Here is a 13,416-nt window from a genome sequence, read left to right on the forward strand (position 1 = left end):
CAGGAGAGTTTCTTACCCTCTGTTATTTGCCACCTCTCTGCCAGCCACCACCATTCCCACAGCAGAGTCTGGACAACGGGCCTAAGCCTCTGGTTTATGGGTGGACTGCCCTGGGGAAGGACACCTGAAACAATGATGCTCTAGATGTCTTCCCCATGCCTGCCGCACCTGGCCCGTGCTACTCATGAATCAGGTCTGAGCTTCTGTGATTTTCAGTTGAGCAGTGGAAAGCAAACCCTCACCGATTTTGGTTTTCTCAAGACATCCCATTGTGAATGGCAGGAGCGGAGGGACTGCTGCACAAGCAGCTCAGGCTTTTGCATGGCAAACAGGACAGCAGAGGCAGTGAGGAGGAAACTTTGTTGTGAGTCACGCCAAGGTAAGCAGCTAAGCCAACCCCATCCATCCACGCTGGTCTCCAGTGGTTTCACTGCCGCGTCAATGGACACATGAAGGGGCAGCTGGGACGCTACCCTCAGCCACTGGTGGGTTTGGCACGTCTTGTCTGTCCGCAGCTTAGGTTCAGTTTCAGTCTGTTCCGGAGTGCTTTGGCCAAACTTCAGCTTAATGCAGAACATTTTGAATTTAAATATTTGAAATCAGAGCTTTTTTGCTGTTCTTAATCAGCTTTAAAATGACAACTAAGTTCAATAGCACAACCTGGTAGGTGGGAAAGTCTTAGAAAATTGGATGGGGATCAGGCAAGCTGGTCAGGTGTTTAGGTTGACCGGCTGACAGTCTCATACGTTCTGAGTGTTGCAAGAAATGAAACTCAGTATCTACTCCATTAATTCAAACACTTAAACAAATGATGACATAAAATATTGTTATAATCTGACTAATATAATTAATTTAGAATTAATTACAACTGTCATACCAAAGCCAGCTGAGCCTCAATATTATACAGGAATTTAGTCAAATTACTTCAAAAATAATCAGTCCTTATGCATTTTAAAAATAATCTAAGAGGAGAGCTGTCCTCTGTTTAGAAACTACAGCTGAAGAATCTTACTAAAATCTGTCAAGTTGTGATAGAAAATGTTAACCTTCTTTATGCTGAAATAAAACTACCGTCTAACAATCTGCTTGTCTCAGGGATGATTATTAAAGCTTTTTTTTCTTAGAATTATGTTGCTGAATAGTTGAGTACTTAAACAGACAGCCTGCCCTGGTGCTTTTGAAAATCATATTGGCAGCCTTGAAAATCTAGTTGTTACCTTTCCCCACCTCCACCCTCAGAGATGTTTATCAATTTGATAAGAAGTTTGAAAACTTTATTTACCAAGAATTGCAATTAATTGATTCTTTTCAGACTTTAAAACATACAATACACTCTAAAAAACAATTTTATAAAATAATATTCGAACAGTAAAGCCTTCTCTAGATTGACTCTACGTGTGCTCGTATGCATGCAGCATTCGATATGCTGGCTTTCACGCATAAGATTAAGGAACATAAAAAGACCACAGCATTTCAAAGCACAGGAGAATAGAGTTAAAAAAAGAATAATAAATTTCTGAAGGTAGCTGGAGTCTGAAAAAATATCAGCTGTTTCAGGCCTCTGGATTTGTACAAAGTAAAACCTAGGATTGCAGCCAATAAGGCAGATGGTGATCTGTTGGACACCGCATCTCTTGAACAGGCTTCTGCTCCGTTCAAGATGTCTAGTCACGTGTTGGTACGGGGTACTTTTTAGTGCTGCGACTTTTCTCTGCCCAAGGTGGATGGTCACAGAGATTTTAGAATATTAATTTTCCTTATCTTTTTTTAGGGCTGTTCTTTTTTGCTTCCCAGACCACCTGTCCAAAGTCTTTGGACAAATCCAGTATAAGGCCTATCTCGATGTTATGCAAGTTACCAAAAACTTTCAGGTCAACTCTCTAAATAACAACAACATTTAAGAATTCTACTTTAAAAAGTAATTCAAATACAGTCAGTGTTTTGCTTCCTACAGTGCCTGCCTAACCCAAATATATACAAAATCCATAGACAGAAGACCATTTTTGAGGAAACTGGCATGGCCTTATCTGGCTGAAAGGTCCCGAGATAACATTGTGTCACCAATTTAGAGAAAGTTCAGCATAAAAATAGAAGTCACTACTTAAAAAGTGATAAACACTAATCACCAAGCATTTGCCCATCAGTGATATTTTGCACAGTTATTCTAAAAGATAAGTTTCACTATGGTGATTTTTTTTTCTCAGAAACAGCTGATACACAATATCTTCCTAGCACACAAATGGGCTCCAAGTCGTTTGTCAACTGGAAATTTCATCTTGCAAGGGTAAAGCTATTTTAAAGCCACTCAGGAGTGAAATTCATGTAAAGCACTAAACTGTATATATCAAATTTGCATTCCTTAAACTGCTCTTCCCATGCAGGAAATCTGGGCTTCACAGCTCCCTGTTGTTGATAGCAGAGAATGGCTGAAATACATAGCAAAATCTGTAGAAGTTTCTTCCATTGTGTAATTTCCACTGGGAACTGCATTCATGAGAATGTTACCATTTCCCAATTCCATTGTCAGTAGAAGGTCTCATTATTTATATGCATTCACGTAGACATTTACATCATTCTGTCCTAGAGATACTGCCTTTGCATGCCATAGCAACTCACCTTTTGTCCGAAGTCAGAGCAAACAGAAGAAAATAATCACTGTGCTGCTGAAGGTGATTAACAAGACATAAAACATTACACCTGTGACAACTCCTGGAAGGGAATAGAAGCATAAATGCCAACTAATTCTTTGTATGTCCTGAAAAACAGAGCTGATCCACGCTGCTGGCAGTACTGCTGTGCCACAGGTACTTTTATAGGGAAACTGTTCCTGTGACTGACTCTCTACAGGGCACATTTTGTCCTTTATCCACAATAAGAAGAGAAAAGCAAACAGAAAAACCCATTCACAAACTGCCAAAATTGAGAAGGACCAACTCTGCAGCCTGCAGAGGTAGATTATCAGAGAGGCACCGTTGAGAGCTACAACTCAGAGATGGTTTCAAAGCTGTGATACCTGGATTCGGGTGGAAACCTTCCCCTACACTTGCTTAGAAACCATTCTTATTTCTTTGGTCTCTGTCCTGGCATGGTTTTATCATCACCTCTATCTCTGCCCATGCCTCTTTGGTTCTTTTTCTTTTTTAAGTGCTTTACCTTGCATCTCTTGCCTGCACAAATGCTTGCCCTTCTGTACCACACTTTTAATTCTTTATTCTTTACGTTTATATTTCTTTTTCTTCTCATCTTTTGTGGCTCCAGTCACCCTGCTCATTCTCCTGCATTCCAGAAGGTTTGGGGATGGGGTATTTGATACTCCAGGGGTCTGGCACCCCAGGAGGCTCTGCCAAGGGCTGTTACCACAGTCACAACGGAGGGAAGCCTGGGATGATGGACAACTGCTGGAGCTAGTGGTCATATTTCTGTGAGCTTCCACACCTGGCTGAGCCACAATTCCCGTAACAATACAGAGGGAACATGAGTATTTTATAAGGACCCACCTTGACCTAGAGATGCCACCAGGAGTGGCACTTGTAAGGAATGAGTGGACTTTGGGTCACTCTGTTGCATTCCCTTACATTAATCCCATGACAAACACTGGGGAGTAAAATGTGTATTCTCACATTTTTAGTTACATAGCCACATCCATATGCGTTACAGCAAAATTCTTATGTATCTGTGATTTCACACTGACTTTGCACTGTATTTCTATCACTATAAAAGAAGCTTTAAAATATTCACCAGATTTTCAGTGAGCGTGAATCAGTGTAGCTCCACTGAAGTGTGTTGCCTTGACACACAGAGCCGAATCACCAAAGGTGCACTGACTTCTGCCAGCTAAAAATTTGAATTAAAAAACCTCATAAAACAACCAATGCATTTATCTCCTTGTATCAAACCAAGTTTGGGTGAAAGCAAGTCAATGAGTCTATCTGTATATAAACTACTTTCCATGGGACTGCCAAATTCTTTGTTTAGGAGATGGGACTGACAAATGAAATTCTCCATGGGATTCAAACACAGAACTGTTAAAATTGCCTCTTTGCTGCTAACGACTTCTTCCCATTTTCATCCATATGACTAAGGCTTTGCTTATCGAATAGCTAGAGTCAGGGTACTATTATGTATCGGTAAAGTAATTATTTTTATTGAACTTAGTAACAAAATAAAGGTCTAAAGGACAGGTCAATTTGCATTGAGATTGTCTTGTTTTTCTTTAAAGTTCTTTAAGAAAATGCATTCTTTTTGTGGGGTGCTATAAAGTGGATTTAAGCTGATACCCACTGCCACTATGTAGAAGGCAAATTGCCAGCACTGCTGACATAGATGAGTATGTAATCTGAGTAACCCTTAAAACTCTGAGTCCTGCAATCTATTCTTGCTGGCACGTCAGCGTTGTGGACTTTGCTACTAGCTCCTCTGCCAGACATCTTTCAGCGCTCATCCCTCAGGCATAGCCTGAGCTTCTAGGATCTCGTCTCTGCTTGCTGCCTAAATCGGAGCTTTTTTTCTTTGATTGTAACATAGCTTTTAGTGAGCAAGTCACAACAGAGTGGTGGAGTCCTGCCTTCGGACAGTTGATCTGAGAAGGTTGCAAGCGGAGAGCCTCTGCTGCTGAGATTCAAGCACACCCTTGTTGCCCTCCCTCTGTAGCAAAACTCTTCATCTGTGAGTAGTATGCCTCAGGAACAGATTATGAGTGGGGAAGTCCTCACGCACAGTCCTTTTTGGGAGAATCTGACAACAGACAGGCAAGTGGCGTGCTGAGGCTGATACGGATGCTGCCGAGTATGGAGAATGCACTTGCACCTCTCCTCCACCCTCTCCACAGTCCCCAAGGCATGGGAGCCATTTGGACCAGCACTTGCCTAGGTCCCTGGATGTATCTAGGGTACTTGACAGGTAATCAGCCCGGGGTGGTGTCCATGGGCTCTGCCCAGGGACAGCTAAGGATTGCTGCGTTTACTAACACCTCTCACAAATGACAGCCAAGAGCAGCATGACAGGTACCTATGGGAGGTGTAATGCGTGAGCGGGTGGGGAGGAGGAGTCAGGAGCCTGCCTCCTTTTTCTGCTGCATCGATTCACTCAGCATCTCCTTCCTCTTCTGTAAAATGGGAGTTTCTAAGTTGACTCCCAGTTTTGATAGCTGGATGAAAAGAGGTGATGCACATTATGATTAATTTTCACACCCTAATTTTCATAAGCAGCTATTAGGCTTGCTCATGATTTTGAAAAGCTCTGTCAAAGAGAAAGTCAGACTGAGATCATGATCTGACTCCTTCTCCAGCTCTGGAAAGACTCAGTAGTGAGTGCATACTGAACCTTCTCATGCAGCAGGTTTATACCCCACTCTTTGAGGTATGGCATCGTCAAAAACGTAGGCAAGCGCACCGGTTGGGCATGTCAGAAGAGAGGAGTATTCCCACAAGGGAACTTGTCTGCCTTTCTTGGATATTCAAATTTTGTCAGACAGGATCTCCCTCTGCAGTAGGCGAATTTTCTTCTGCCCTGTCTTAAGGAGCAGCGCCAGCATTTGCTCAGGAACACGGCGTCATTAGGTTCTTAGGCGCAGGAACGAGGTGGGTGCCAAAGCAGGGTAGATTGGGGCACAGCCATGAAAATGCCAAGCGAAGGAGGATCTGCCACAGCATGACACAAGTCTCTGGTACACACAGCTGTGTCTTCTCCCCTTTCGCATTGCTCACGTACATGTGTGCCGCGCTTATCTTAAAAGAAAACATAGAATGATAAATGTGATGGACTTGTCAACCTCAGCTTTTCCCCAGCACTCTTCTCAGGAAGGGCCACCAAAGGGATATTTGCCGTGGCCAACATTAGTCTGGGGGAGCGGGTGTCCCTCAGCTCCTGGAGCGAGGGTAGCAGCGAGCCTGAGGCCGTCACCTGCCCCCCTGCCCTGCACCGGGCTCCTCCGCCCGCTCCTGCCTTCCAGCCCTGGGGAGGCCAGAGACAGGCACCGCGTCAACAGCAGAAACGGTGACCGAAGCCCCTCGCTCCGGAGCTGGCGTGGGAGTTTCCATGCATGGGGTGCGGGGTCTGGCACATGATGAAACACGAGGCACGTGGTATGGAAAGGATTTCCTATCGTTGCTCCAAAATTAAGGGACAGAAGCATTTCCAGGGGCTGATTCAGAACAGCGAGGTGAGGATCCTGCCCTGAAGTGCCCTCCGCGAGAGCGTGTGGCTTTCCCATGGTAAAGGCAGCCTCTGTGAGCATCTTATCAGCTGGAGAAATCCTTGAAGATCCTAATTAAGGCTTGACTTCACCTAAATATCTGTAGTCAGGAAAGATATGTAAGCATATGCCTAACTTAGCATGAGCTGAGTTATATTCTTAGGAAAGAGGAACTCAGCAAATATATAACTACCTTCTGGAATGGGCAAGGCAAGCAAAGAAAGGCAAGGAAAAGGAAGGCAAGGAAAAGGAAGGAAGGAGGAAAACAAAACAGGAAAAATGGAAAAGGTAGACTGGGAAGGGGGACTTTCTTCTAAAATGGACAACCTTCTATTTTATTCTACTCTTGTCCCTTCTCTGCGTATCTGTTACACATTCAATGTTGCCTTTGTTTTATCACTGTGCATTAGGTGTGCCAAATCCCTTTGCAAAAAGTCTTGAACTGCAAATGAGCCTTAATTTTGCTTTTGCTACAGTCAATAGCAAATCCATTTACATCAGTGGCTAAGGATCACGGCTTTGCTTGAAAAACATTAAATCGGTACCGAGAAGGTCATTTTAACGTGTTAGGCTGGGTTCTTAACTACTTAATTCAGTTTGGGTCTGGTGTAATTTTATTTTTCCAGCACTGGTGTGAAACCTGGAATAACCCTTTTAAATCTCCTGTACAGTTAATCCAAGAGGCTTCTGCAAGGCTAGGCAGCTGCAGTCTCTTTAAGATGTTCCTTAAGAAAAATAATTACATTTAAAAGGAATAATAATTTCTGAAGACTTTTTTTCTCTGCTCAGTCTAATGGAGCCCTTCAAGCTCAAGATTTTATTTGTATATGACAGTATTAAAATATTATTTTCTTCAAATCTGTTTTAATTTCTTACCCTTGCTGAAAGGCTGTAACACTCGTATATCTGCTTTCCAGGGACAAATGCAAGTAACTAGGACTTTGGAAGATCTTGTAAATATTTCTGAAAGCACATTTCATATCCTTGCGTATTTTTTCTCCTTCTTGAAGTGTATGTGCCATAGCTTGTTCTGAGACAAAACCCCAAAACTGGCTGTTGAGCAAAGTTATGGATCGCAGGAATTTTTACCAATGACAGTCCTCTCTGACCTGCAGTAATGCTCCTACTGTGTTTAACAACTAATAGAACAGTTTATAATCCTTAACAAAAGAGCTCTCATATATATACACACACAATCTTCAGAGCCGTTGCAAGCAATCTGTGATTCACTGAAAACAACCACCACTGCTTTCCTTAAGGATATCTTCGCTTTTTCTCTATAAGAAACCCATCAGATCATTAAGACTGAGCTTTAGACCATCCCCGATGTAACTTAACACATCACTTCTTGGCCTAAATTATGACATGGGAGAAGAAAGAAATATTGACTATATATATTTATTTCCATTTAGAGAGATTTGTAAGTGTTTAGAAGCTCCTTGGCACTTCCAGACATCAAAAAGCCTGGGTTTAAGGAATGAAATTAGTTGTATTACTGCAGATAGAATTTAAATAGTTCCTCCTTAAAATATTTTATGTTTGTTAAAAAGAAGCATGGCTAGAAAGAATGCTACTGTGCACATGAAAGAAAGTTGTCTTAATACGTACTTTTTATTAATCTGGTAATGCCCTGTACTCTCAACTGCAACAATACAATACAGCCCAAAGATCTGGGAAGAACTTGATACAAGAAGTACAGCCTGATTTATGCAGAGCTAACCTTCATGCCAGGAGGCCCTGAAGGACTCGGTGAGCGCTCCAACTCCTACAGCCAGAAAGATGAATTGTTGTTTTGCTGGATGCTAGGATTCCCTTCGGAAAAGTCAAGATATGCTTGCAAGTGCAGTGAACAGCCCTGGCGCTTACTTCCAAGCTAGAAAAAGTGTGTTACAGGGACAGCGTGAGTTATCTGTTTGGCTAGTTAAAAAGAAGAAGATACAGTGGCAGCTTTATAAACCAGCAGGTAAGAGATGAGTGTCTTAAAAGGGAGAAAATATGAAGTACCAAAGGGCTACTGAACAAAACAGAGAAGTGTGACAAGAGCTAGTGCCTGGAAGTTGAATTTGGACACACTGAATACGACGCACCTTTTAGCGGCAAGGATGATTAATGTCCGGAACAAACCCCTTGGGGTTCTTTATCCTCTGTCTCTTGCCATCTTCAGTTCAAGTCTTTATGAATGATAGGACTTCACCAAACGTAAGTCACTGAATTAATCCAAAGACCAGCTGAATTAAATTCTACAGTTTGTATTAAACAAGCCAGAACAGATCTGCTGCTCGTTCTGCCTCATCATCTACTGGAATATAGATGAGTCTTTCCATTGCTCCCTCTGCACTGGGGCATGTGTGTCACAGCTCATCCGTGCAGCAGGGCATTTTATATTACATCTCCTTAGCGGATGATGTTTCCTTAGCCCACTGTCCATCAAAAGTTACAGTGAGAAGGAGCTGTAATCTCAACGCGCCACCTTCTCACATGATGGTAATTCTGATGGTCAGATTAGGGCCAATAACTGCAAGGAAATCCAGCATAGGCTGGGGATTTCAAAACACCCTGCTCAAGCTGAAGTGCCTGTGTCTTACGATGACTACTCTGCCCTAGCTTTAAAATGCTGCTAGCAGTAAAACCCTGACAGCAGAGAGGCCCACCAGACCGACCCCTTGGCTCAGCAGCGTGCTTGGTGAGGTGTGCTGAGCTCCCCGCTGCCACAACGCCCGTGCTAGTGACACCCAAAGCAGCCAGTGCAGCCCCAATTAAATACGTTGCAGAGAGTGCAAGGTAGATGGGTCCAGCGTGGCTGATGTCCGGCGTGTTCTGGGGCCAGGGCTGAGCAGGCAGAGCACCTGGCGGGGAAAATCCACAGCCCAGGCTTCAGAGCAGCGCCTCCAGATTCCGGTGATTTCTTACATCAAGCAGTTTACATCCAGCTGCCATAACCATGTCGAGGGAAGTTTTTTTTGTGGACCCTTTCTGTTGAATTCCCATGTTCGGATAGGTGCTATTGGGAGGCAAAGGACACATTTTTCATGACTCGTGGTCTAAATTTGTAAGTGAAGATTCAAAGGTGCCTTTGATGGCTGGGAATTTACAGCATTTTGGAAAACAGGTCATTAATCTAGGTGCCTATTTCTGTGCACGTATTTCTAACTTTAGCCAGAAAGAGTGAAAGCAATGATCTTCCCATTTTGAAATGTAGAAGTAATGTGATTCAGGAGATTCTTCACCTGTACTCCATAATCCTAGTCTACGATCTTTTAATTCTTGGTTTTTCATTTGATTGGAGTGCAGTGCTGGATCTGGCTAACCTTCCTTGGGCTATATGGCTTGGAAACCATACTCTGCTTACCTCAGATCTACTCCCAGGCTGTTTATGGTTTGGCTTTTTTGTTTGGTAACATCTAAATGCACTTTTACAGTGTGAAAACAAGGTAAGGACAAATTTTGCACTTAGAAAAACTGCATATGGGAATGTTTGTCTGGGAGGTGTTGACCCTGAAGGTGCTTACAAGGTAGAGTATACCATCTTTAGGATTTGCTTAAATAGATCCCGCAGTGCCTTGCTGGGTAACGTTAAGTAAAGATGATCTTACACATTTCTTAAATTACCTATGAGACTGTATGCTGTGCATGACAGGGTCGTTAACAAGCTCTAGCTGCCATTGTGTCAGACTACCTGTACTGCCAGAAGATGGTCTTCTGCTTTTTCCATTCCCTGTTGTTATACAAAATTGCACCCATGGGAGAAGCAGCCAAGGATATAAAATGCTGATGATTATTGTACCAGGGTCTGGTAGTCACACTTGCTTTCTAGCAAGCTTTAGTATCTATCACGTGGTGATGCATCTTGCCCCTACTATTTTGAGCTGTGCTAACTGCTGCACACACACAAGAAATGGAATAGAATGACCAGACAGGAAGGGGATATGTGCAGAAAACACAGTAAAAACGTGAGGCTTGTGGTCAGCATAACAAGCAGAGGTCACAGCACACCAAGTGCCTTATCCATACGCTAGCAGTTCACAAGTTCCATGACTGTAGTGAATTTAGAAGGATTTGAAGGAAGTAACTTTGTGATTTTGGCTGAGTGTCTTCCCACAACCAAGGAGTGGCATGGGATGAAAGGTGAGGATGTTTGAGGAAAAAACGCGCAACCTGGTATTAAAGGTTGGTCTCACAGAGAACAGTCAGGGCTCAGTTATTTCAGTGTAATTATTGAGTATTCCTATGCTGGCAGATATGGTGTTCAGCACAGACATCCCAGCTAGCTGTCTAGTAGGTGAGGCAAGAGAGAACTTAACATGGGCAAGTTTAGCCAGCTGAAGACATAGCCCAAGTATCTCTATTTCATGTTCTGCAATGTAAATATACTCCCTAATATGCCCCCTCCACAGCTATTCCCTTCTTTACTTGGTTGGGCAGGACTAAGCTGTAATATCCATATACTGAAAAACAAGTCCTTCATGGAGTTTGATGCATTTGGTTTAACGCAGGTGGAGGGACTCCTCATCTTTGTATAAATGAGATGACCAACACAGCACTATCATGCCTGATACAAGAATGGCATCATTGGCTACAGCAATGGTGGCTTGGACGTGAAGCCTATGCCACAATCAAAAGACCGAAGCTTTGAAGGAGCTGAGGGATGGCAGCATTACTCTCAAGGCAGGATTCACCTCACTCCTCTGTGACATCTAAAAGTTTGGGTTTCATCCTGCCACAAGACAGATGTCAATTGCTTTCTGGAAATGGCTGCTTCTCTCCACTACCTATAGAGGGAGTCCGCACTCACCCTCTCAGTCTAACAGACAATTCAGGTGAGATAAAATAAATCCCACTGCAGGTTCCTACAGAGGAGCTTCCCGACGCTTTCTGTTGCTTTTTATTCATACATAGAGACCCCGCTTCTATTCCGTACTTGTTCTGGACAAAGACCTCAAGAACGCAGAAGCATTACTAAGGAAAGCTTGCCAAGGGAAGGACTGGCCTTTTTTGGCTGAGCAGGCATTTTCATTTCACACATTTACACCATTTTCACGTAAAAGCTTCCTGAAGTATTTGGTTTTGAGGACATTTTTTGAGACATTTTTAAGTGAAAATCCTTTTGATAATTTTGGATTGGTTCTAAAAAAATGAAATAAAACCAAGAAGTTAATGGCCTGCTAACCCAGTTTGCTTCCAAATCAAACTTTTCTTAAAAAAACTGCTCATATGTGGCCAAACGACTTCTGCTCATATGTGGCCAAACGACTTCTGCTCGTACGTGAAATGTATGTATGAGTTATAGTCATCATGTGAGTGTGAAAACAGATTAAAATGAATGCTCTTTTAATTTTCTATACAATGTATGCTTTGAATGGCGTTATTTTTTTAGTCAAGTAATTACAGGGTGGAGAGAATGCGTGGCCAATGGCAGCAATTTAATTACAAGACCAAACACCCACTACATCTTGCTCAAAGAACCTTGAAATGATTACACATTGTTGTAACTAATTTAAAAGAAATGTGTAACTTCTATCTAAGCACCTTTACCATTTTTACAAATAGTGCCACAGGGAGATTAGCTAAATTTCTGTAGGCAGGGGATGTCAGTTTATTTACTCTGTCCACTTGACAATTTTACATAGACTCTGTCCCTTCCTTTCCCTTCTTACAGTTGGCCAATTCCTGGTTTTCTTTGACGACACAGCAGTTTGGGAGAAAATACTTTAAAACAGAGATCTGTGATTAAAAAAAACCTAGCAGAAAGCTTCTGTGGTACCTGCAGCAGCTCTGAACTTTAACTGATTGCATTTTAAATTATATGGGATAAGGCCAGGAGAGATCATCTGATAATCTAACATATATGCCAGCCACGAAATCTCTCCTCAATAACTCTGTGTTGAGAATGGCACACCCTGGGTAAAAAGCATTTTCCAGAAAAGCATTCAGTATTCATCTGAGGATGAATCCAGGAGGATTCCAGGATTAGGCTGACATCGATCGCAAACCTCTAACTGGGACCTAACCCTCTTCCCATGAGACAGAGACTCCTCATTTCCAGGAGCTGTTCACCTGAAGACAAACATACATCTTGCTCACGTGCTCCAAGACAGTGAAACTCTCGTCCACTCTGTTGAATGCAGATTAAAGATAGGACAGAGACTGTGCATGCTCTGAACTCACAGACACAGGAACGCCAGAGCACCCCATCCGGGCAGAGGACTTTGCCTTGAAGCCAGCTGCGCAAGAAGAGCTTCCAGGTTCTTTCTCCACTGCTAAACAGTTCACTGGACCATTTCAGCACCCTGATCCACTCCCTTGTGCCTGACCATCTGTAAGTTAAATTGTTAGCATGGTCCGGCTATGAACCGGGTAGCTTGCTAAACAACTCCTGGGCACAGACCAGGAGTCAGCATGTGCCAGAGACCACTCCAGCAGGCAATTTGCACACAGCCACCCTACTTTACAGCTAAAACAATTTAAAAACATGGAGGTGGCCAGGCTAGGGCAGTTGGCTGTAGGGCTAGAGAAAGGCCCTTACACTGTTTAATTCACTAGTACAAACACAATTTGAGGGATCTTAACCCAAGAAGTGTTTACCAATAAATTACTTTGAAAGATCTTCTATACATAATAATTAAGCATCTTCCTTAATGGAATTTTCTTGAGTTTTTGCAATTCATCCATATATAAACCAAAACTAATATACATTTATTAAGATAACTGCCATTTATATAGTTTTGTGCTTCCCTCTCCCTAAAAGTAGAGCGAGGATAATTGAACTGAAAACCTAAAGATTTCCAAAAACCAATTACATAACTTACCACACTTGCCCTGTTTTCCCCTCTACTCCCCCCTCTTATGTATTTTTTAAAGAGGTCAAGGTTATTAAATATAAGCTCCTACATTCATACGGTACGAAAAGCAGGACCTAAAGATTTTTCATGCAGCATGAATTTGCCCACGTAGCCTGTATGTATATTTGTTTACCAATTAGGCTATGAAATTGATACTTTGATGTACACAGTGTGTGCAATTCATGGGGGTGAGATAATGGTGCAATGAAAAACTTCTTTTCCCCTCCCTGACTCATGTGTGTTTGCAGTGTCCAAAGCTGCAAGCCTTATTCTGGCTAATTTATTTACCTCAGTGGGTGTGTCATCTCTGTAAGGACTGCAGTTTGATGACCCAGGTTTGCAATGTTAATGTTCTAGCATAAGCTTTTGCATTGTTACGCAAAA

This window comes from Grus americana, chromosome 3 (genome assembly GCF_028858705.1).
Source record: "Grus americana isolate bGruAme1 chromosome 3, bGruAme1.mat, whole genome shotgun sequence".
Classification (NCBI taxonomy): domain Eukaryota; kingdom Metazoa; phylum Chordata; class Aves; order Gruiformes; family Gruidae; genus Grus; species Grus americana.